We start from the raw sequence: 25,964 nt of genomic DNA, 5'->3' as shown, positions 1-25,964 counted from the left end.
TGCTCTCCACTTTATGGAGTGGTGTTGACAGATGGCCGCACTAAAAAGGCAGGAGGATTCTCTCATGAGCACATTGGAGAGTACCGGAGAGAGGGGGAACAGGGAGAGTGAAGGGGATGAGGTAAAGAGAGGTAGGGGAAGGTCGATAGAAAAGAGAGTGGGTCCAAGAGAGAGGAAGAGAGGGTGGGTATGGAGAGAGAGGGGCGCAGAGAGCGGGCAGAGACTGAGAAAAGAGAAATGGGGAGAGAGAGAAAGCAGGGGAAGGGGGAGTGGGGAAGAGAGAGAAGGACAGATGGATGATGAGATGGGGAGTGAAGAGAGGGTCGAAGAGAGAGAAAAGCGTGGAGGAACAGAGAGGTGTTGAGATAAAGAAGGTCAGGTGAGAGAAAGAAGGAGAAGTTGATGACGTGAGAGAAAGAGAGAGAAAGGGGGTGAGATGAAGAGTTTGAGAGAAAGCAAAGGGAATGAGGAGATGGGAAAAAGGGTCAAAGACGGAGAGGAGAGAAAAAGAAAAAGAGAGCGAGGGGGTGAGAGTTAAACACAATAGGGAAAAAAATGACAAATACATGAAGAGATGGAGAGAGAAGAGAAGGCTAAAGAGAGAGAGGTAGAGAGTTAAAAAGTTACAGACAGAGGTGGAGAGAGTGAGTTAGAGAGGTGTACAGAGAGAGGTAGATATAGAGAGAAAGAGGTAGAGAGAGAAGTAGAGAGGAAAAAAAGGTGATAGAGATAAAAAGAGATATGCAGGGAGCAAGGGAAGATAGAGAGGGAGAGAGAGGGAAGGACTGGAGGGTGAGGAAGAGACCCAAATGCTGAAGACAGGAGCGGCTTGTTCGACACTATAGGCAATTATCCCACAGGAGGGACTATAATGACAGACTCATTGTAATGCTGTCAATCTCTCCGTTTAAATCACTTGGAAATGCCAATGCAATCGGGGTTTGCCAACGGAAAAGTGGAGGGACGCTATAGTGAAATTATTCTGTTTTTGTGAAGTGAAGAAAGGTATAGGGACTCACAGAAAACGAAACCACAATCTATTGTTACAGAAACGGTTGTCAAAGGTAAACTCAGTGCAGAATTAATATGAGGAGACAGTTAAGATTTGGGATTTGTCTGGAATAACAGTGTGCCGTTTTGATTTTTTGTGTATATAAGTGTACGATCCGTGAATGATTATTGATCAATATATACATTTTTTAAGGGTATGGCGTATCTGCTTGGTTGCTAGTTACATAGGTTTCACTAATCAATAAAAAGATTCAGGGATTGGAAAAACCACCACCAGGTTTGAAAACGATCTGGGTGTTTGTGACTTTGACAAGTGAAATATGGAGCTCATTTACGATGGCTATATTACAGAGCGTTTTAAATATCGCTTACTAAAAAGGATCCACTACTGTTTTACCATGAAATATTACAGTCAGTATTAAAAATTAAACTTCTCTTGGGATAAAAACACAACCTAACAAACCAAACTCATGTATTATGCTGTAACATTTAAACACATGAGCCAGGTCAGTGGTTCAATCTTTTTTTGACTCAAGTACTCCCCACACTTTGTCTCACACTCCAAGTATCGCCTCCAACTCTGCAAATTCATCTGTTGAAATGTACATATTTTTCTTAATTATTACTATATTTCCTTGTGATATTGAAGTCTAAAATCGTTAACGTTCTTACGGCTGTAGAATGAACCATACATCTGCTCGAGAAATAGTGACCACATTATCATCATACTGGCAAAACTGTAAGCGAAAACTGCAAACCAGAGATGACCGAGCCTTTTCTGTGGCAGCACCCAGACTATGGAGCAGCCTCCCTCTGCCTGTCAGATCCTCTCAATCTTTAACGCAGTTCAAGACTAAAAACTAACCTCTTCTCCCTAGCATTTAATACTAGTTAGACAGGATATCATGGCGTTTTCCTTTGCATCATGTTCTGTTATTTTATTTTTTTGTGAAGCATTTTGGTCAGCTGTAGTCGTTTTAAATACAATACCATATAAATACATTTCAAAAGTCATTCCAAACTTTTACATTGTGCTTACTTCCAAACTATTTTACAGTACAGAAACCGCTCATCTGTGAAATGTCTGCCTTAAACCTCCATCACCAGCACTGCAGACATTGTACAGACCTGGTCCTCTGAGCTGTACATAGCTCTACGCGGGTCAAAAAGTCACACGAGTTCAAATGAATAAACAAACAGCACTGAACGACCCTGCATAGTGCATGGTGACAAAGTTCTTAGTTTAGCCGGCTAGCCTTAAAAACATGTCCGACCGCGAAACATCTGTGGTACTGTACAACGCCACACACACTTTATCCTCTTTGTGCATCCAAGTGTTGTGTGCAAGGCAATGCTGGTTCTGTCCATTAACAACCATGCAGAGAGCTTAAATCATTGATATAGTCCACCAGTCAGGGCTAGCTGCTACATTAGAAGTTTACTTTTTAATGAACGCGAGGTTGGCAGCGTTTCTGACAGGCTATGCCATATCCCACAATACATCGAACGCAAAATTGGAAAGTACGAAATTGCATATAGGGTCATTTGCGGTGGAAGACAAAAGTTGTCTCAGTTTTACAGCGGGGTGAGAAAGTGAATCTGATGACTGCGATGGCGTTCGCGCTTGATGAATCGTCAGAGCTTTGCTGAGTGGTGAAGTCTGGGCAGCGTGAGACGAGATAGGCCCGTGAAAAATTAGGCCCAATTAATGCTGGATATATAAACAATATGTCAACAGCTGGACAGGCTTAGCATTTAGGAAGAAATGTGCTAGTGTCATGGAAATCAACACATTACCATCCAGTTTAAGCTATCTACAAAGTACAATAGTGTAGACTTCTCTCAAAATGTTGGCCCTATCCTGCAATGATAAGGCAACCTGGATACGGGCTCAAATCAGATCTTTTAGTACATACTTTATTCACAGGGCCATAAAACTCTAAAGCCAGACCGAAAATAACATCAATTTCTGTTGCCAATTACTATATATATGTAAAAAAATTCCATCCCATTACTTTGTTGTTACTTTGTTTCTGTCTCATTGGTTTACACACAAGATTTTCTGCCCAAGAAAACGAGGCATAATGTTATGTGGACACTCCTATAAGGCATTAATCTACACAACACTGAATGAAAAGGGAAATTGATAATTCCCAGACTGGCTGGCTACATCTGATAACGCATGTAGAAGCAATAACATTTTTAATCATGCTCTAGCTGCAAAGGTTAGCAGAACTGTGACTTAAAAAATAAAAAGGGTTATGGCTGGCAGGGCATCTGGCATAAAACCTATTCCTCTACTAAAGTATCCGATCAGTGCTCTGTAAACCCTGTAAATAAAGTAAAAACAAAGGTATCTGAAAAATGTAAAGTGCTTTATCCAGTCCTATGTGTTCCCTAATATCTTGACTCTTTTAGAATAGGTTGATGATTAATTCAGGTGGAACTACAATGTGACTGTGTGGAGCTGGTATTTGGCCCCGTGTCATAACCGCTCCTGTGTGTACATATCTGTCCCAGCAGGATGCCTCCTCCTCTCCCTGGGGACCCAGGCTGCTCCGTGTGTGCGTGGGTGTATGTGTGTGTGTGTGCGTGTGTGCGTAGGGGGGTCTGCTCCTCGTCTCGCTTTGAGGACCACCGCTCTGACATGGCCTGTCCCTTTAGCTCACTCTTTAGTCCTGACACGGCGTTCGCAGAGGTCAGCCTGCCCTACTTTACCTCCCCTGGCCCGAGTGCTGAGTCGCGGTGCTCCTCTGCGGGGGGTGGGAGGGGCCGCTTATGCCTCCGCCGCTGTCCCGCTCGCTTAGATCAGCACCATTTGGTCTTCGGACACGTTTGCCGGTGCCAGCGATGGGAAGTAGGTGGTGTGTGGGAGGCAGGAGGAGGGATATAGAGTGCTCCATGGGGGGTGCGGGGTGCTGGTGCTGATGGGGGGTATAAGAGGGGGAGGAGGGGGGCAGGTAGATGCTGGGCAGGACCCCCGCAGCGAGCTCTGTCTGAATCACTTTATGTACCGCTGTTCGCACAAGCTGAGCTCTTCTATTGGAGCGTCTACAAACTTATTGTTCTCATAAGTAAGAAAAAACGTAATCAGAGCCAATTTAGAAACACATGGAATCTATGGAATCTTACGTGGAAGACAATTAGGCTTAGGGTCACAGATCAGGTGCAGAGGCGTCCACAACAAAGAAAAGAAAACATGATAATAGGCATTAAAAAGAAGTCTGCCAGAGTGAACACATGCACTTTACACAACACATGAGCAGCTACAACGTCATTAATCACACTTGATCTGTGCGCAAAAACTAAAAGTATTAAGATTTATTGCACCCAGTTTACTAGTATATTTTTAGAGGACCTGTATGTTACTGTTTAAAATAGGTATTATAATCACAACTGAACCTGGGTGGCCAGTGCTTTAACCTGCAGACACATACACATATTTCTCAGTATATGGAAAGACCAGGCCTCACGTGAAAGCTCAGAACCCCCAGAATTCACTCGGTGAGCTGCAGAAGCTGCACTAGCACTGATTAATGATTGGTAAACACAGCATGTGTTGTGTTTTAAGTAGCAAGTATTCAGATCATAGAGAGGGATTTTGGGTTCATACCAACTGGATTTCATTATTGGAACTGGCAACGCACCATGTGAGGCTCATTGTGCTTTCTGATTGGATAATCGTCTTAAGAACCAAAAACATTAAAGTATAACATAAATAAATGAGATATCACTTCCAATGTTGTTGTAATGAAGAATAAACTTATCAGTAAAATCTATATTTGCTTTGAACACATGAGTTAAGCTTGTGACATTTAAAATAAAAATCTTACATGCAGCTCCTTTAAGTCTCCCGATACTGACATAAATGTGCACAGTGGAATACAAACAATCCCAATAACACAGAACAAAGACATGTTAAAACCCTCAAGTCTACTGTGAATATATTAAGGAAATACTGCAGGTACAAGATCAACATCAAACCCACAACATGGAAGTGAATCAGCACGCTCAGGTAGACCAGAGCTGGAGTATTTTTAGGGCTGTTATTTCAGAAGGACCCTGTGACATGCCCACCAACACAGTGCCCCGCTCAGCTCCGGGACGCGCCGGGTCTGTGGAATCTAGCACCTCCTCGGTCTATTTGTAGTGGGAGTGGGAAGGCATGTGGGACGGCAGCTCTGCGCTCCTTAAAAATGCTTTGGACAGATTAAAAGGTAGAGGCAGGTAAGGGGGACAATTGTGAAAAGCTAGGCTCCAAAGTGATTAACAGAATTGATAACTGATACTGAAACTGGCACCCATTTGAACACGTATCAACACTGAAAACTAAAAATATATAAATAAGTTTGCACCTTTAGTTGAACAGTTTGAGAATGGCCTTGATAGTACAACTGCTACAAGATCAAATTATGAAATACTATTAAATACTATTAAATGTTGAAAATGTTTATTCACTCAAACGCATACGAATTTTGAGTTTTATTTGAGTCTCTGTCATGATTCATGCCAGTTGTTTTTAGATCGCAATTGAAAGTAGAAACATTGACAAAATCTCATCTTGTTTTGGGGGGGGGGGGGTGGGTCACAGAAAATAAGTCCTTTGTGTATATTATATTTTAAAATTGCAATCTAAAAAAGGGAATAAAAGAGGTATTTCATTTGTATTTCTTGTTCAATACGTGAACCTCAACAGAGACATTTACAGGGATGTTTTAGCACATGTCTCTCATAAAATCCCCTGAATATCGAACTTGTCAACGAGTATAGAAACATATTAAACTTCTACTTGTACAGGTAATATAAAAGACATTAATAGATTCAGCAGATATGGTCTCCTTTGGTTTCATTTTATGCAAACTCTGAGGTGAGACATCCAATTGGCTTATGTATATAGTTTGTACAACTGCCAACATACACAGTAGATGCTATTGATTTTAAATTGTTAGTCATACTGTACCGCTACGCTAAACAATATTAAATTACCTGCTTTGCCCACTGCTTTGTCAATGAGTAAGCAGAGACCTGGATGCAGTATTTAAAAGTTGCTATAAACTAAATAAAAAATTCTGATCTTGCGTGGCATTAAACACATTTAGAAATATGGAGATTAATGACTTTTCTGCCTGTACTCAGTAAGCAGTATGAAGAGTGAAGAGACATTCAGTCTGTCTATCTCATCACATTGAGGCTAACACTGAGACTAGCATGTGTGCAAGCTACCCACCGCGCTCCAAATAGGACGTGATCATGGGTGCGCTTCCGGCTGCATCAACTCTGGCTCCAGTTCACTTTACATTGAAAAATTGTAATCCCTCTCTCTGTAATTGTGAGCCTCGTCATTTTGGTCTTAAAAATGTTTGTATTGACCCACACTACATGATCCCGGTGTTTTTATTTCGCTATTTTGTCCATGATTCAAGATATGGGGGGAGGGCGTTACATTCAACAGCCTCGCTCCAGATTGGCTCTTTGGTTGCTATGATACTCGCAGTTCCAAAAATGGAACTTGGCTCCAAAATCTCCTCTGTAACCAATAGCCCCGATGAGCTTCATTTGACTGGAGCAGAATGCTATGGGTAATGTCACACTCACTTAGTCCACTTCTTCTATGGGCCAAACCGCTAAGCCATTCTGCAGCACACCAGACAATTGTTCCTACATATAGGGCTGCAAGATCACAATTAAAATGATCACAACCTGCTAACCGTGTAGTTTAAACCTCTACAAATATAAAATGACAGATTCTTGTATTGGTTTAGCAGGTCATATTTCAGTCTTCTCTTAAATGTTAATGCCACTGGACATATTTAAAATGTAAACTTGGAACAGGATCCTTAAAACATTACAAATGGCAACGCTTATCCGAAAGATTGCAATATATTCCCATAAAACTGTCTAAATTCAGCCTCATGTAACCTTTTGTCATCTTGTGCTCAACTTACAAGACATCAAAAGTCTAAAATTAAACATAACAAATGAACGGTCAAAACACATCATTGACAACTTCCAACTTCTTCATCATGCGCGAATAAAAAGAAACAATAAATTAATAATTTAACAAAACAATTAAGGCTGTAATTCATGACAGGTGAGCACACGTGGACCTGAGTGACATCAGAATCCTGTCAGCTCTCGCTCCGCTCCAGTATCAGCTCCAGTATCATGTATTAAAAACACGGCTCTCCTCTCCCGAGCCTCTCTCAGACCAGTGAACTTAGGTTTAACGATTTTCCACTGGATTTCAGACCTCTTCAAAGGCGTTTGATCGGCCTCCCCACATCGAGCAGCGCAATATCGGCAGGCGAGGTTTAAAGCCCTCTGATCTTTACTTGCTGCGATGTACTCTTAATAAAACATGACTGATTTGCTGACCGGCTACAGAAAAAACAGACCAAGGTTAAATATATGGTGTCCAAAGTGAGAGAATAAAATAGTGCTATAAAACTAGACCATGGATAAAAATCATTAAAGTGTCATTTATTAAATCAGAATGAAATGAATTGGGGTAAGCCAGATCAGGACTAAATAAATGAACAATAGGACTATACAAAGTTTTAACTCGGTGTAAACCACAACTCAACCAAGACTAATGAGGTAAGTAGAAATAAACAAGGACTTAACCAAAACTAAACCAGATTAACCAGGGAAAATCTGGAGCTAGACCAGTTCTGATAAACAAAATCCTAAATAGAATTATCCCAGGACTCGGACTGGAAGACAAAACATGACTAGGTGCTCCACTGTCTTTTTAAACTCCATACACTTTCACTAGAATCATTTGGATGATTTCAGCCCTGGAATTGACAATATCAGAAGGGAAAAGGTAGACGTCAACTTGAAAACTACCGCTTCATGACATCATAAGGTGGAACAGAGCATTTTGAGATGTGAAGATGTAGACAGACTAATAATAAAGTGTGTGAATGAAACAAAACACAACTCTAAGTATGTTTTTGAGAAAGTAACAGCATTATAACATGGCTTAAAGCTCACAAGAGTCAAGTTTGTGTAATATAGGACCTTTAAACCAAGTCCAACCACTCTCAAATTAAACTAGACTAAACCAAGTCGAAACCATACGTAATGTGCATCCAGTGAGGTATTACAGTAATTAAGTGCAGAGCCAGTTGCAGAGGGAGATGACACTACAGGGAAATAGTATTTTTCATGCCCTACCCGACGGAGCGCATTTGACTAAATTAAACACATTTTTCATTGGCTTGCTCATATAATGGAGCCAATAGATGCAAGGAAGAAACTGGCTTGATAAGCAATTATGAATATGTGTGCACTTAACCCAGTATCTATCCAGGTAAAAGAAAGTTAAAGATGAGAAATATTTTGTATTGACAATAACTGTAGAGGACAAACTGGACATTTTGGGTCTAAACAAGTTGACACAAGTTGAAGGGAACATATTGGCCCTTCAATTTATACAAGAGACCCTATGCCAGTGATCATGGTCATATTAAAGTACTGTCAACAACCACTGGTATGTTTTTTAATACTTCAGATACACAAGTGTACACAGAACACAATTTATTAAATAGAATAGGTAATGACCGTTCTAGACCCTTATAGTTTCATATTTCACGAGGCCAGGTCAGGATAATTACTATACAGTTGTCCTTCGCTATATTGCGGTTCAGCCTTCGCAGTCTCGCTGTTTCTCGGATATTTCCAGTGCAATTCTACACGCTTTTTACAGTGTATGAAAGGGCATTGTGCTCTGCGTCGCGACCGGCCAAGGGACTGCAGTCCGGAGTCAATGGATCTCCCCCGTGTCGCGTCTCCCGCACGCCAAAAAATGCGCCAAATTTACATAATGTTCATAGCCAGGACGAAGAGGCACGTTCAGAGGGACTGTGAAATACACGTGAGTCACTATTAACTAATTAGACAAGAGGGAAATGTGAGTAAATGTTAATGTCTGTCTGAGAAAAGTGTATAAAGTGTGTGGTGAGGGGTTTTACAGCTGCAAAACATTTATAATAACTGTAAAAAATAAAGCTGACTACTTTGCGGATAAACGAGGGACCACTGTATCGACTTATCGTTCAATATATGAAAGCTGGAACAATATCATTAGGGGGTCAGTTTTTATTGTGGGTATTTCTTTGTAATACTGGGTGATTTTTGATTATTTTTTGACTATATGATAAGATTTGAGCTGTAGAAAGTTGAATTAGTAACTTCTGTGACTCATTACAGGTGCAAACTAAGTACTAAAGGGTTTCATTCTGATATTTTTTTAACAATATTGTAGATTTAGAATAGTTTTTGTGGTTGAAATCTGCTCTTGGGTTGTTGTGTCAGTGGCATAAATTTCAATATTATAGTTTATCGTCTATATTTACTTGAGCGATATATATCGTGCTTCAAAATGTGTTGGCGTGACAGGCTTATATTACACATTACATATCATACATGACCATTCATAGAAATACTTTACATGTCTTCCTCCTTTTTGAGCACAAACGTACTATTGCGTCATAATGTTCCAGAAACTTCCATGTTGCTCAAATAAACAAAACTGAAGTGAACCGAGGTTAATGCAGAATAGTTTTAGTAGTGATGTACACTTATGAAAACTGTAACAAGACCATAAGACATATAAATATTAACAAATAAAAATAATAGACATCAGAGAGTGTTGAGGGCCTGAATAGAATGGAAAGTTGTTAGGTTCTATAATAATTTGCCTTATAATAACATTTGTATTGTAGGTAGAGTGTTTGTCCACTGATCCGAAAGTTGGCAGTTCAAATCCTGCTTTTGACATAAAAAAATAACATAAAACATCACTGGTAGAGCAGTACAAATCCACTCACCCATAGGCTGGTGGTGCGATTCCAGCTCCCATAGATGAATACTGTCCTTGTGTCCTTGGGCAAGACACTTGGCCCACCTCACCCCCAGAGTCTGCATACAGTGGTGTATGAATGTGTGTGAATGGGTGAGTGGTTCTTTCATGTGAAGCGGTTTGACTGCCTTGAAGGTGAAAAGCGCTAAATAAAAAAGTGACCTCATATTGAAATGCTTTTGAATACATCCTTTTTTTATCTGGTTACTTAAGAAATTGCTTGAATCTAAATATTTTAATACTTTTGCTACTAAAACATAGAAGGTAGCAATACTACTTTGCCTTCTTTTATCTCATAAGAAAACTCATATCCACACATTAACCATTTTAGACACTTATTAACTAAACCACTCTGAGAACGCATTGAAGAAAACCACTTAATGGCAAAGGGCAGACTTCAAGAACGCAGTGCGAGTACAAGATTAAAAAAAAAACAAAAAAACTTTAGTTGCCGCGGGTGATCCAAGGATACGGGTTGGTTCCTTTCTATAGAGCACAGGCAGACAATAGCACAGAGCAACATAAAACCCCATAGTTCTCCTGTGGTATATAAGAAGTCTATGAATGTATCAAGGATCTTCTTTTCAGCACAAGAGCTGGGGTTAGAGTCCAGGCGCTGCACAAGAAATGTTCTGAACTCAATCTCTCCTATGCGCCCGCACCATTCCCATTCTGTACCTGCTTTGTTGCAGGTACAGAAGACCAACCTTGAAGTGAAAAATAATAATACAATGGAAAACGTCACAGCATTATTGCTCAGGTGTACTCAAGGTTAGGTGTTGGAAAATTGAGTGTTCCCCATATTCACAGAAAAAGGATTTTTGAAAAACTTTTGTCAAGATTGGTCACAATTTAATTAAATTGGAATGTTTGCAATTTAAAGCCTGCAATTAGATAATTCTTTGCAATTGACAAAATATGTTACTATTTTGTGGAATAAACTAAGTTGTAATAAACATGTAGATGTTGATTTTAACTGTCTGTAAATTGTATATTTATTGTATTGTGAGGTGACCTTGAGTGCCCAGAAAGGCGCCCTATAAATAAAATGTATTATTATTATTATTATGTAAACTGAAATGCTTGTGAATACAAAACAAATGTTATATCTAATCACAATTACATATTTTTCCATAACACACAAAAGTCAGCACATAGCTTTGTCATTTTTACGCGTCTCCTCTGAAATTGCTTTTACCAAAAATATATTTAAGTTAAAAGTTGTGCTGCAAGATAAATCACAATCAAATCTACATTAACGTTTCAATGGACGCAGTACCATAATTTCTTCTACAAACTATAAAATATCATGTCTTATTCTGCATAAAAATGACTACCTTTGCTCTATATGTGATTCTTATATTAGTTTGTCAGTTCATAGTTCAGTATTTTTGTCAACTCTTCTGGATGTGTTTAAAACATCAACTTTGAAAAGAATCACATTATTAACAGATGAATTGCAAAGTAAATCACAATGCATGTAAGCAATTTTTTTTTATAATGACCCAAAATAATTGCCAATAACAATAATATCACAATAATTATTAAAGTTACTGACAGTTTTAAAATGCCCTGAGGATTCAAATCGCAAATACTCTACTAAATGAGCTACTGTCGCTCTAGTATTGTAGTAGTAAGTAGTATTTTGTTTTTATCATGATAAAATGTCCCACAAATGATTAGTGTCGACCCTTTTTATCACAATGAACGATATTATTGTTCATTGTCCCATCCTACTTCTGGCATTTACATTTGATTAAAATAATAAAACAAAATACTACAAATAATATGTCATTTCTGTGCATCTTCTCCAGATTTCCTTATACCCAAAATACATTACAGTCATAAGTGCTTTGTACAATCCGAGTTGCCGCTACATTCGCCATTTGCACAAAAGAACTGCCTGATTCCATTACAGGGATTATTTGAGAAAGTATCTAACCTTCGACAGCTTGTCAATGCCAATGAAGCAAAGGAAAAGTGAAAATAAATGAAGATGGGGCTGACCTCTTTTGGAAATGACTGAGACGCTGATGGAGAACGCAGCAGCTCAAAGAAAAATCCATCAATACCACACAGAGCCACACACTGGAATCACAGGCTGAGGGGCAGGAGAGGAACCCGCCAAACCCAATAAAGACTTTGAATTTTTGGCTAAAAAAAACAAATGCATTAGTTGGAGAAGCTGTACCTGATTTCCACTGTCTTAAAACATGTAAAACACAACTAGTTTAAACAGTTTGCAGCAGTTTTAAGTTGATTACTTTGAATTCAGAGCAACCTATTTATCACAGAGATAAGTTTATAAACCCTTCTTATGACTTTCAGAGAGCAGAGTGGAGTTTTGTCGTGCTGGTAAAGCTAACAACACACTTCCTGATTATCAGAGAATAAAACGCTGTATAATTAGATGCAGATGATACACAGCAGACTTATTTTGACCTCAAGAGCTGCTTATAGAATATATCTTTATTGGGGCAAGACACATTTTGTTCAAATACATGAGGAAAAAATAAATAAATCTGGTACAGACCCTTGGGAGTCACTTTCGTATGGACTATTTTTGGACCGAATTATCCAGATAACTTTACATATGACAAACAACAATGAAATATGAACTATAAAACTTACACCATACCTTTCAGAAAATGATTGTAGAAGTCTAAACTACGGGTCAGTGTTTTTTACACAAAATATGTCCCAAGGAGACCATCACATTACCGAAATAATTGCAGAGATTTGCAAATGGCAACCGTTCAAATTGTGGAGTAATCTTCCAAAAGCGTGTTGATAATTTGGTCTCTCTGCATCTCACTGTAGCGGTGTCCTCAGATGAATCCAGACTCCCTCTTGTCTCAGGTTCACTGTGATGCTCTCCCCCTCCCTCTCCTTCTCCATCTTTCTCTCTATATAACCTCCCTCTCCCTTCCCATCTCTCTTCCTTCCTTGCTTTGTCTCTCCGTCTTTTTGCCTTTTAGTTTGGTCGTTTTCTCTCTCTCCTCCCTCCCTTTCCACTATCCTCCATTCTCTCTTCATATTAGCCTTAGTTTTGCCCCTTTGTTCTCTCTGCACTCTTGTTTCCCTCTCTCCCTCTCTGTCAGTCTTCTCAGTTACTCTCATTCAACTTTCCTTTTCCCCTTCTGTTTTTTAGTTTTGTCATTTTCCCGCTCTTCTTTCTGCATTTGTATCCCACACACACCTCCCCCTTTCCATTCTCTCTCCTCCTTTCTCTCTTCATGTTAGTCATAGTTTTGCCCCTTTGCTCTCTCTCTCTCTCTTTCATCCTCATTTCCCCCTTATCTGTTCATCTCTCCATTAGTTTTCATTCTCATCCCACTTTCTTTCTCCCCTTTCACCCTTTCTGTCTTTGAGTTTTATCATTTCCTCTCTCCTCTCCCATTTTCCATTCTCCATTCTTATTTCTGTATTGTCTTTTCTCTCCCCCTGTCTACTCCCTTTCTCTCTCTCATTCCCCTCCATCTTTTTTCTCTCCCCTTCTCTACTCCCTTTCTCTCCCCTCTCTCACCCCTTTGTATTCCTCTCCATATTTTTTTCTTTCCCCCCTCTTTACTCCCTTTCGCTTCTCTCACCCACCTATTCTCTCCTCCTCTCTCCCTTATTCCACTCCATCTAATTTTTTCTCTCAACCCCCTTTCTTCTCTCTTCCTATGTCTAATGCCCCTCCATCTCTTTTTCTCTCCCCCTCTCTCACCCCCTTATTATTCCCATCCATATATTTTTTCTCTCTCTCCCTCTCTACTCAGTGTCTCTCTCTCATCCCTCCCCCTTCTCGCCTCTCTCCCTCTCTCTTATTCCCCTCCATCTCTGTTCCCTCTCCTCCCTCTCTCTTCCTCTCCTCATGCAAAAGCAGCACTAGTCTAGAGAGATGTGAGGCAAAGTGACATGCACGGGTTTCTCCTCCTGAAAGCTTCTTGTGCTCTCAGTTCCACATGAGGGATCTGATGAAAGCCGTTTGTCAGGGCGCCACTTAATTATCAGCCACAAGAACAGACTCTGGAGCTGCGTGAGAACGAGAGGGACAGGGGCAGGGGCAGAGACAAGGGCAGAGACAGGGGCAGAGACAGGGGCAGAGACAGGGCCAGAGACAGACAGGGCCAGAGATAGACAAGGCGAGAGACAGAGACAGACAAGACGAGAGACAGAGACAGACAGGGCAAGAGACAGAGGCAGAGACAGACAGGGCAAGAGACAGAGGCAGAGACAGACAGGGCAAGAGACAGAGGCAGAGACAGACAGGGCAAGAGACAGAGGCAGAGACAGACAGGGCCAGAGACAGAGACTGACAGGGCCAGAGACAGAAACAAACAGGGCCAGAGACAGAAACAAACAGGGCCAGAGATAGACAAGGCGAGAGACAGAGATAGACAAGACGAGAGACAGAGACAGACAGGGCAAGAGACAGAGGCAGAGACAGACAGGGCCACAGACAGACAGGGCAAGAGACAGAAACAAACAGGGCCAGAGACAGAAACAAACAGGGCCAGAGATAGACAAGGCGAGAGACAGAGATAGACAAGGCGAGAGACAGAGACAGACAGGGCAAGAGACAGAGGCAGAGGCAGACAGGGCCAGAGACAGAGACAGACAGGGCAAGAGACAGAGGGAGAGACAGACAGGGGCCAGAGAAACAGGCGCACCTGCCCTTATGTCCAATAACAACAATTAAGGCGCTGCTACTTGGCCCGTCACGATACTGCATTTTAAACCATCTATCGCTACAGATAAATATGATAAATGATAATACTGAAACTACCTTAAGCCACTGACACAATAACAGTAAAGCAGGGTAATCCCAGTAAAACTTTTTTAAATACAGTTTCATTAAAAGGCATAAAATAAATGGAAGAATGAACCTATAATTAGTCCTGGAACTTACTTTTTCAACTTTCTACAGCTCAAATCTTATCATATTCCATAAAAAAATTGAAGAAACCTCCCCATTATTATTAAGAAATTGTACACACAGATAAATATTGAGAAGAATTTTATATCGTTCCAAATAACATATTGAATGATGTTGATATAGTAATTATTGTGACAGGCCTAGCGCTACAGTGAAGGGGCAGAGCTAACTGTCCACTTAAGAGACAAATTAACAGACGAGTGGAGGGGAATATCAAGTTTGTAAACAATGCAAATGGATAAACAAGTTATATGTAAAAGTGGAGACAAAATTTACAGCTAAAAATTGGTATAGAGTTTGACAACGTGTCATCACAAAGAAGCCTCAGTCAGCCCGATGCTAAACCAATGCAGATTTTATGATGTGAAATTAAGCCCACTATAGATTTATACATTTTTGGCCTTTTTTTGTGTGTTTTGTGTCTCTGTGGCCATTTTGCACTGTCGCTTTAAACATGGCAGATTTGAATAGGTCATTTTTCAACGTTCCATCCCGAGCTCGCTGGTCACTCTACATTCAAATTAATTTAAAGAATTATAGGTCTTTTATCTTTCCTACAAATCAAACAAATCATCAAATCAAATTACAACAAATTATGAAAAGGAAATAATACCTTGAATTCAAAATGTGTCTGTGGTACAAATATTGTGCTTAAACGTATATGACTACGCAAAGTTTCGGTAAAAGTAAAAGTTGTGCAAGGAGTCCACTAATAACTGAAGGTGCACGCTCTTTTGTCTACGATGTAAAACTGTAAAAACTTGAAGTAATCGATGTCAGCCAAAAATGTGATTATTAATTTGGCAATATTAATTATTTTACCCGGTACTCATGTTATTTTTATGACAGAATTCAGGCTGAACAAACTATCACTAATATTACATGGAACTTCACAGTGCTGCACATTACATTGTCCTGTGTAAGTTTATGCAAAAAAAACCTCATGAATATAAAATGCTGTGCTTTGTAGATGGACTCTGGAGAATCCATTTGAGTGAAGCGTCTGAGCAGCAGAGAAATGGAGACGGGGTGACCTTTTCTTCTTCCAGAGCAGCACAAACATAACACAATGAGCAGACAGTAGACCACTGTCACATCCACTCTACACCTCCTGCGTCTGCGTCCAGAGGTCCTCGTTACTTCTCAATCCTGAGTCACAAACGCCTATATAGCAGAGAGAACCACCTTATGGCCTGGGCCGAAACAAACATCATTGGGACAGGACAAGAAGCATCGTCTCTGGGTTAAGGAGGCAATCAGAATACGGAAACATACCCGAGGGACTATAAATCGGGAGAAGGGGGCTTTTTTTACTTTCACACACCTGGGATACGGTCCTAAAGAAGTGAAAGTGCAGATGGTGCCGTTGTCCTGCTTTCACCGGTAGGGAAACAGCACCAAAACCTGTGTAAATCAGCTGACCAGATACGTCACAACAGCATCGCATGACCACTCTGCTTCATACAGTTTCGACTGCTCAAACTAAATGTTGATATGAAAAAAGAACCTGTTGGAATAAATTATCAGAAGACCAAATGCACCTCATTGGACATATATGGTGCTATCAGAAAAGAGGAATATGCTAGTAAGTACAAGTAAAACATTTAAAAATAGCTATCTGGATATTACTTCAACATTAACTTTCTGGAGGTGGCACATCACCTGCATGATTCCATAGAAATAAGCTAAAACCACAAAACATTCTCCATGGAAATACATTTTATGCCATACTATGGAATACTACAGCCAATGAACAACATTTCCATGGAGACAAGCAGGTGGAACAAGTTGAAAGATGGAGAGTTTTACAATAAAGAAGAATAATACAAATAATAAAAATAAAAATTGAAGAAAATAGTTGAAATGCAAGAAATGTACTCTGGCACACATTTTGACATATTTACAGAAATGATTTTTTTATGTATAATAACTGAACGCTTGTGTGCACACAAATTACAGTTTAAAGACTCAATTTGACCTTACAGTCTACACAATAAAAACCCCAAACAGCAAAAACCGCAGAACATGTTCTTTAACTAAACTTTAAAATCCATTTCCCCACACAGGTGAGTTCATTTGTGGGGGAAAAGGAAATCGCAGACCTGTTCGCTAAGTTAATGCTGCACGGCCAGACTTGCTGACCCATTAATAATACATGGCAGTGGTCAAAAGAGGCCAGGCCCCCTTTCATCCTCCACACCAGCAGTGCTAATGGACTAATTCAGAGGCAATTAACTGGTGCGGCCTGGAGGAGGAGAGAGGCAGGGGGGGCAGGGGCAGAGAGGCAGGGGCAGAGAGGGACAGTAATCAGCAGCAGAAACGCAGACACACAGGAGCGACAGCAGCACATGTGGAGGGAGCCAGGAGCATGTGTGTCAATGTGTTTTCATGATTTTGACCATTACTGGCTACTCACTGCATGTAGAAAAATAGAGTTTTGGAAAGTATAGGTGTCAGTAAGGCATTATATATATATTAAAAAAAAAAACCCATCATATCTTGACTTCTGCCTTGTGGCATTGCTTTTTTTCCATGGAAAGGTAAGTTTAATGTCATAGTGTGGAACACCCGGTCGCTGCTAAACCTGAGGTGTGGGTGCTTAGCAACACTGTCAATCAAACCTGTTGCTAACACTAACGGAAGCAACATCAGGGAAAGAGGCGCCTGATTTGTCAGTTATTAATGATCTTATCTTGATTTATGGACACAATAGTGAAATAAAAAATCCAGTATCATGTAGAGCGGATTAAACCAGCATTTTAAGACCAAAATGACAAAGCTCACTGCAGCAGTTACAGAGAGAGGGGTGATAATTTTTCAATGTAAAGTGAATTGGAGCCAGAGTCGATGGAGCCGGAAGCACGCCCATGATCACTTCCTATTTGGAATGCAGCGGCTAGCAGTTTAGCTATGTCCATTTATATATACAGTCTATGGTTTGACCTTTTCCCTAATCACATTCTCACCAGCACAACAACTGGCCATGCATTCAGATAATGTTCCAGGGATCATTTCAGTTCAGTATACATTTTGTACTGTACCATTTTGAACCAAGCCCTGGAACTAGCTAGCTAAGAACTATTTAAAATGTATTCCACCTTAACAAATTACAAAAAGACTTCACGCTATCATTTGTGGTCATACAGTTTTAATCCAACCCGTGCCTTTCATATTCTGTCATTTAGAGCAACTTTTCCATATCGCCTCTGTGGAGAAATGCCGCTCTTTGAAAATTTGACGTTGACAAATGAGCAATTACAGCGCTGATATTCACGCGACACATCTGACCCTCGATTAGCCTCAGCTCTGGCTCAGTGTGTCCCGCCCGGGCTGTGTCTGTCAATACCCAGCGCCACTGAAGGCAGCACGGCCCAGTTGAGAGGACATCCATCACTACTGGGCTGTGGCACTGTCCCACTCTGTCCTGCTCTCACACAGCAACCCACTGACCCTCTGCACACGCCTCCCGAATCAGCAAACAGCAAGAGGACAGGCTCAAGAGCGCAGGGGCTGTCTGATACCAAGTCTGCAAGATTAAATGCAATCAAAACTTGAATATGAATGGTTGCAAAGAGTAACTGTACAACTTAGAGATGCTTAATTTTGATACAATATGTGAGAACGATTTTCCAGGCAAACATTTCAATAACAGGTGCCTGCCTGTGGGCTTGTTTCTCTGTACTTCCTTATGTTATTTAATTGCTGTTTATGCAGTCTATGGTAATAGTTCACTTCTTTGCATACAAAGTGAACTAAGGGAGTGTGATGTCACCCATAGCGTTCGGCTCCAGTCAAATGACGCTCATCGTGGCTTGCAGTTATAGGGGAGAATTTGGAGCAGAGTTCCACATTTGGAATTTCGACCACAAGTATCATAGCAACAAAGAGACAATCTGTAGAGAAACTGCTGAAGGCAATGCCCATTCCCACCCACACCGCTGGTTTGGTAGGTGGCGGGTGTTAAGCAATGCTGTCAATCAAACCTGTTGCTAATGGTAGTGGGAGCGACCTCTGGAAAGAAGGCAGCTAATTTCTCTGTTATTAATGTTCATATCTTGATTTACAGACACAATAGCAAAATAAAAATACCAGGATAATGTAGGGCGGGTTAATATGAACATTTTAAGGACAAAATAACAACCCTGACAGCAGCCGTTACTGAGAGAGGGATGACTCTCAGTCCAATTAACTTACAATACAAAACTAAGTTGATGGAGCCGGAAATGCGCCTGTGATCACCCCCTATTTGGAACACGACGGTTAGCAGGTTAGCTATGTCCATTTATATATAAAGTCTATGGTTGTAACATTGTGTTGAACTGCTGCCTCTGGACCAGGATTCCCTTGAATATGAATGGGATTTTCCTGGTTAAATAAAGGTTAACTAAACTTATGTTTTAATAGTCTGTTCAAAATAATGTACATTTTAAACATGTCCAGGGGAATACTGAAAAATGAACTGCTTAATCATCAAAAGTATCACAACACTTTCTATGAGTTTCCTTTGTTACTTCTGCCGCAAACTCTTGGTGCCAAGCTGGAGCAACAGCCCTCCAATGTTTGAGACTGATATGAAGAACCCAGACTCCCCAGAATTAACCCACAGTTTTAATCAATTTTATTATTATTGCATTAAAAAACAGCATTATTTTCTCATTGACTTTAACCACGATTTCTTACAATAACCAGCATATATTCACTACAAGTTCCCCGAGGCTCTGAACACCATTTTTCATAAAGCCTTGAACAGCAAAGTACAGCTTAGAGGAGATTGACACAAAAGCCACGAGGGCTAAACTGCTCGCCCACTGTGTTAAAGAGAAGCACAGTGCTGGCCACACACACTGCCACTGTAATGACTCATCGTGCAAATTTGATCCACGTGTCAATCAAATAGAGCAGCATTTACATGTGATAAGATATGCGTGACCTCCAGAGTGCAGTATACTCGTAGGAGAGCTTACCTCACTCACTGCAGACCTCTGGCTCATGTTTCTCTAGACTTTTTAAAAAGATCCTTCTCCAGCCTCTGCTAATTAGTCCTGCAGCTTTCCCCCGTCTTTTTACTTCCAAAAGGAAGCGTGCGCTGTGTGCTGGCTTCGCGCTGGCAGATAAATTGGCTGCAGGCTTCACAGGAGGCAAGCGTTCTTCAGGGAGAGCCCACTATCTTAATTATGAATATTATTAATTACCTTCAAAAAGTCTCAGAGACATAAAATACAATAACTCGCGCATGTTTTTTAATCTTCTTTAAGCTTGTTTTTAATTGAGACTAGGGCTGAGGCAGTCGGTCTAACATGCCTTGAAATAAGGGCAAATTTAATAGTATAGAGAGATTGAAAAGAGCTGTGTATTATCAAAATAACTAATTAACATCATCCAATAACTATACATTTCTTACAATGTCCACAGAAAACAGAATGAGCAACCATACAACAAATACTGAATGCCCCTCTACAACTGCAAAAGAGAAACCAAATTTGCTTTGCACCAGTAGTGGTGCACCACGTGTTAAAACCAATGACGCATTTCATTTACAGTGTATTTTGGGACACTCGTTACAGTACATTATTCATCAACTCCACACCTGGCTGTGGTAAGCTACTACTGTAGCCACAGCTGCCCTTGGGCAGACTGACGGGAGAAGACGGCCAATCTGTTCCATCAGTGCATCCAACCACCACCAATCACTCACACACCGGATTTATATTAAGCAAGGTGGGTGAAATGTCTTGCCGAAGGACACAACATCGGTATGCTCTAGAGACACGGCTGCCCCATTCTGGCACCTGATATTCCCAGCTGTCTCTCATCCGAGTATTAATCAGGACCAACCCTGCTTAGCTTCTGAGATCAGACAAGATCCATCACTTAGAGGCAAGTTATACAGCAAGGTGACAAATTCTTCACACTCTTGCTTTTGCCCATGAGTGACTCCATGCCATAGGAATGAAATATAAAAGTACTTAAATATTCAGCTACACAGAGTTTGAAGAAGACCATCATAGTGCAGTGATTCCTAGTAAGAACATGTGTGCACTCCAAAAGAGATTACAATTTCAAAATCATATATATTGCAAAAAAAAAAAGAGCATTTCTAAAGTAATTACAGAAGTCTGAAAAATGCATATCACACTGTTGAATATTTTGCTCTACATATGCCGCATTAGACAACGCCACCAGGCACCAGGCAGCCAAGTAGAAAATGACAAAGAGCAAAAGGCCAGTCATGAAGAAAACTCAGCATGAACGCAGCCGCTGCAGCTAAACACTCTTCTGGTCCAAATCTCTCTGGCTCTAGCAGTGAGTTTGTGAGTGTGCTCCTCTGGCCCTACACCTCCAGAGGAACACAGAGGTGAGTGGCTGATGATTTCACCAGGTTAAAGTCCAACTGGAACATTTTATTCTGGTTGAATTCATATCTGATACTTCTAATGCCGACCCCAGAGTGAAGCGAGTCCAATGGCCCGTGAAGGTGACACAGCTTAGACTGACACTTCTGGGAAAAGCTATAAATGCAGAGGCCGCCAACTCCTTGCTTACTTATTAAAGACAGTGATCAGTTTGAGCCATTGCAGTGGTATGATTTAGCATTAGTCAGCGAACTAAAAAAACATCCCAGCTGGACAAAGGAGAAACAAATGTCAAACAAGAAAGGTAATGGGACAGGACATTTTAGTTGTGTGGTGTTGGCCTGTCATGATAATTACAATGTCAACTTATCGTTCCATATATTAAAGACATTTTGGGGCTTAATATTTATTGCGCGTATATTTTATTTGTAAAAATGTGGAGATTTTGGGCATTTTTGTTGTAGCACTGTAACATTTGAGGTGTAAAAGATTGAATAAATATCTTCTGTGGCTTCTATTGCTTCATTATGTTATGTTTTTGTTCCAGCTCTGGTCTCATAAGGATACAGTCTATTTAAAAATGGTTTACTGGAATTATCTTGCAATATATCAGTGGGGTTAAGTAGTTTTAATATAAGTGTTTATCGCAGTATTCACCTGTAGCGATATATCATGCTTCAAAATTTGTCACCGTGACAGGTGTAGTTTTGTGTTATAAGGTTAGCTATAACTATAGAGTCTCGCTTAAAAAACTGTAGACTGTAAACCCACCTCTTCCCCCTGGTATTTGATACTAGCTAGACAGGATATCTTGGTGTTTTATTGTTCTTTTTCTGTGTATCATGTTATCTGTATATTTGGGCAGATTAAATTATACATTTTTTTGAACGCAGTATATGAATAAAAATCGTTTTGAACTGAATTGTAGTGTTTTTATGTGGTGGTGAGCCAAAGATGAATTTGTATATAAAAGTTAAATAAAGACTTGCTTTAGTTTCTTTATATTCTTTGAGAAAACCTCTCAGCAACGTCTAACTATTTTTGTCCTTGAAATGAGCAGTGAGGCCTGAATAGTCTCTCATATGCTAGTTTGGCTCTAGTGCAAATCCAAACAAACACATTTTCCTGATAGTGACGGTGTTGTACTGCTATCTTGGTCTGATTCTGGCCTGTGTTCTCTTCATTATCACAAAGTTTACAAGCGGTCATGGTCAACAGCTTTCAGCGCAGTCTGCTGGCTCAAGCCTCAGTGAGAAGAGCAGCAGATGGAGAAGACGTCTTTAGGGTTAACGACTGCTTAAAATCATAAGTGAGGTCGTAGCCGGCTGTCAAAAAGACGCTTTGAGTTTGAGTAAGAGCTGAGATCCTCTTGTACAGGGCTGCGGAGGAGAGCAGCTGCCGCAGGCCTTCTCTGTTCTACAGTCAGCACTTCACTCTGAGTTGGGACAGCGGAGTCTGCCAAAATGTACCAGTGCCAACGGGCCCACCATGCTGGCCCTCGCCCACTCCTGGAGCAGGCGCGTGGGTACGAGGTGAGGCTGTGGGCGGATGGCCAAGCTGGAGCTTCCTGACAGGGGAACGGCAGCACAGCGGGACGGGACTGAGTCATAGGCCCCTCCCACCTGCACACAGCCACCGCACGGCCGGAGCAATTAACACAACATCCATCAGCGAGACTGGAAGATTGGTAGAGGAAGGTTAGGGGGTGTTTTTAATAGACTATTGACACAGAAAGTTTCATTAAAACAAAAGAGCAAAACAAAATACATGACTAATCCACAACTAAAATGACTAAATTAGCACTGTAAATGAATCGTGATTAGATTTTATGAATAGAAGTCATGAAACATGTTTGGCTCTGAAATGAAAAATGCAGATATGCAACCTAATAAGATTATACTAACTCATGCTAAAACTATAATGAAACAACTCAATTGAAAAAAACAAATGCAAAAACATTTGGACCTTTTCTGAATGGTGTTAAAAATAGAACTTTTTAAACACTGAATTAGTACCTACTGATAAAGATCAAGACTATTCTAAAACTATTAAGGGGCCACACGATAATATCAAAGAAACCAAATTATTTTACATTCCATAGCTATACTTTTTATAATAATTGTAGTACCAAAACCTACATTCAGTATAAAGCCTTTTACAAAGTACTGAAAATAGTGTATAGTGACAACATTACTATCCAACAACCCCAAGATCATGATAATGCTACATGTTTTTGTTTTTTTGCCACCAAAATGTGAACTTAACTGGCTTTTGAAACCTTAGTTATGACATTGCCCTGCCCTTTTCGTAATGTTAAAGTTTTCATCATCCGAGTCATTTGTTGCTGTATAAAATGACAGAACTTGAGACTAATGCATTGGAGATATTAGTAAGGAATATAACACTTACACAATGTCATAATCAGGACACATAAACATGCATTTCCAAAGGCTTTTAAGCACACGCAATGATCACTGTGACTAAAAATATCTACTCCATTTACTCACATTTTAGTCAGGCAACTTTGCTGTGATTACAATTTAAAACTTTAAACAAGAGTGCATGCCGATTACAAAGAAACAGCTCTCGAAAACTGATAAAAAATTCAATATCTGCAAAGAGCTTAAAATTTAAAGGTTCGCTTCACGCAGTAATGATGATAGGGGCTGAGAAAGTAGATGGAGGTATCAGGAGAGGCGCTGGAGTCATTTTTACACTTTGAGATTTGAGCTGTGTAAAACCAGGCTCAGGGTGGGACTGATACCTCACCAAACTTATTTAAATGGGCAACAGGAGCTGGAGTGATTTGGCGTTCGCAGCAGCGGTGGCTACAGTCGCAGGAACACTATCTCCACAGAGTAAATAATGTCCCGGAGGAGCGAGCAGCCACAACCCAAATCGCTTCTTAAAAAGTAGAAAAATGCTCCAGGCGGCTATTATGGAGCTTCAGATGCAATGGGAAGTTGGACCTTTGATCTGTTTAGGGTACAGCGTATTTGCATTTTATAATGAGATCAAAGAGAGGGCCAGGCTCCGCAGAAGCAGCACACCGGACCGTTTACAGGGGGAAAACGCACCAATATTTCACTGGTAACAAGATGCAGAGGCTTACACGGGTTCAGTCAGATTACCAACACGAGAGTGGGGTCTACAGTATATTTTTTGGCAGAGGGCTGTGGTAATGAGTTACATTTACTTTGATACTGTAATGTTTTTTGGGTTGTAACTAGCTTTTTCCAGCATTTCTGGCGTGGTCATGATACCATAGACTGTATAAAGAATTGGACTAAGTGAGTGTGACGTCACTCAGTGTTACGTTCCAGTCAAATGAAGCCCATTGAGATCAGCAGTTAAAAGGGTGAATTTCCATATTTGGAATGCTGCCATAGCAACCAAAGAGCCAATCCAGAGCAAGGCTGTTGAAGATAACGCCCCTTCCCTTAGCAATGCTGTCTAGTGGGAGCATCCTTGGGGAAATTATTAGGGAAATTATAATTATTATTATTAATGTTCATATCTTGACTTATGGACAAAATAGCAAAATAAAAATACCAGAATCATGTAGAGTGGGTTAATATGAACATTTTAAGACCTAAGTGATGAGGCTGTAAGCAGCAGTTAGTGACAGACATCAGGGCGACAGGCTATCAAGGCAAAAAGTGAACTGGAGCCAATGCTCACTTCCTATTTGGAACGTGGAGGCTCGCAGGTTAGCCATTTATATATACAGACTATCCATGATACCAATTAAATTTTGAAAAGGCTTGATACTCTAAACGAATCTTAATACCACAATGACAAGGATAAAAACACATTTTTAAGACTTTAATATAACAATGTGGTATTGATGAGTGTTTATTTTCAATAATCATTTTAGCTTTGATTATTATCTGGGTATCATTTTTTGACAACCTTTTACAGAGGCATAAAAAGACAAAACAAAAGCTTTTTTTTTTTCACCAAACCACTTGAATACTATTTTAAATAACCTTTTTGGTGCCTCTATACTCATGTCTATCAAAAACAGCATCAACTACTATTGCAGAATTTGGACATTGCTACATGTTGTACTTAGGCCTGTCATGATAATTGTCGACTTAAAACATGAAAACTGGAACAAAATATTTTGGGACTCAAAATTTATCATTTCTTGTGGAGTGTGGAGTGTGGAGATTTGGGGTGTTTTTATGTAAAGTCAGATTTGAGCTGTTAAGTGTAGAATAAATAACTTCTATGGGTAATTATTTATTCATTCTGGCATTAATTTGTTGCAGCTCATGGCTGTCAATGATACTGTAGATTTAAACATTGGTTTACTGGGATTATCTTGCTTTGTGTCAGAGGCATAAAGTAGTTTGATTAGGATCGCTTATCACCATATTTCTCTGAAGCAATATATCATGCTTCAAAATGTTATCGTGACAGGCCTCACTGTAGTCCAATAAAATCACTGGAGTACTGTTAAAAAACATTCTTGACACAACATTTCAGTTTTTTTTCCTGACCACCTCCCATTGTTAGTCAGCCTCCACTAGCCTATTCTCTTCTACCTAATTTCCTCTTTGTTGCACAGGTGAGGGGGAAAAAAGCATCATGCCACTAGCAACAATCTCCTCTACAGTAGAGTTCAGAGAAACATTGCAGGCATTTTTAAACTGGTTGGGAATTGCTCCACACCATCTTTGGCATTCTTCACCTGGAAAGGAGAGTGGAGCATGGGGAATTCTGTGCTTTCGCCTGGAGTGAGTGGTAGGAGCTCCGAGGTTTAGTGGAGGTCAACATTTCAGAGTGTACGTGTTCGCCTCTCTGT

The 25,964-nt window shown here is 40.3% G+C and overlaps 1 protein-coding gene across 1 annotated transcript in view; it reads right to left on the bottom strand.

The window, feature by feature from the left end:
* The window catches only part of foxj3 (forkhead box J3), a 119,610-nt gene that overhangs the window by 39,099 nt on the left and 54,547 nt on the right, over window positions 1–25,964 (bottom strand). The window lies entirely within an intron of this gene.

Source organism: Periophthalmus magnuspinnatus, chromosome 5, assembly GCF_009829125.3.
Source record: "Periophthalmus magnuspinnatus isolate fPerMag1 chromosome 5, fPerMag1.2.pri, whole genome shotgun sequence".
Classification (NCBI taxonomy): domain Eukaryota; kingdom Metazoa; phylum Chordata; class Actinopteri; order Gobiiformes; family Gobiidae; genus Periophthalmus; species Periophthalmus magnuspinnatus.
Note: the sequence above shows the minus strand (reverse complement) of the source record. Positions and strands in the feature narration are given on the sequence as shown.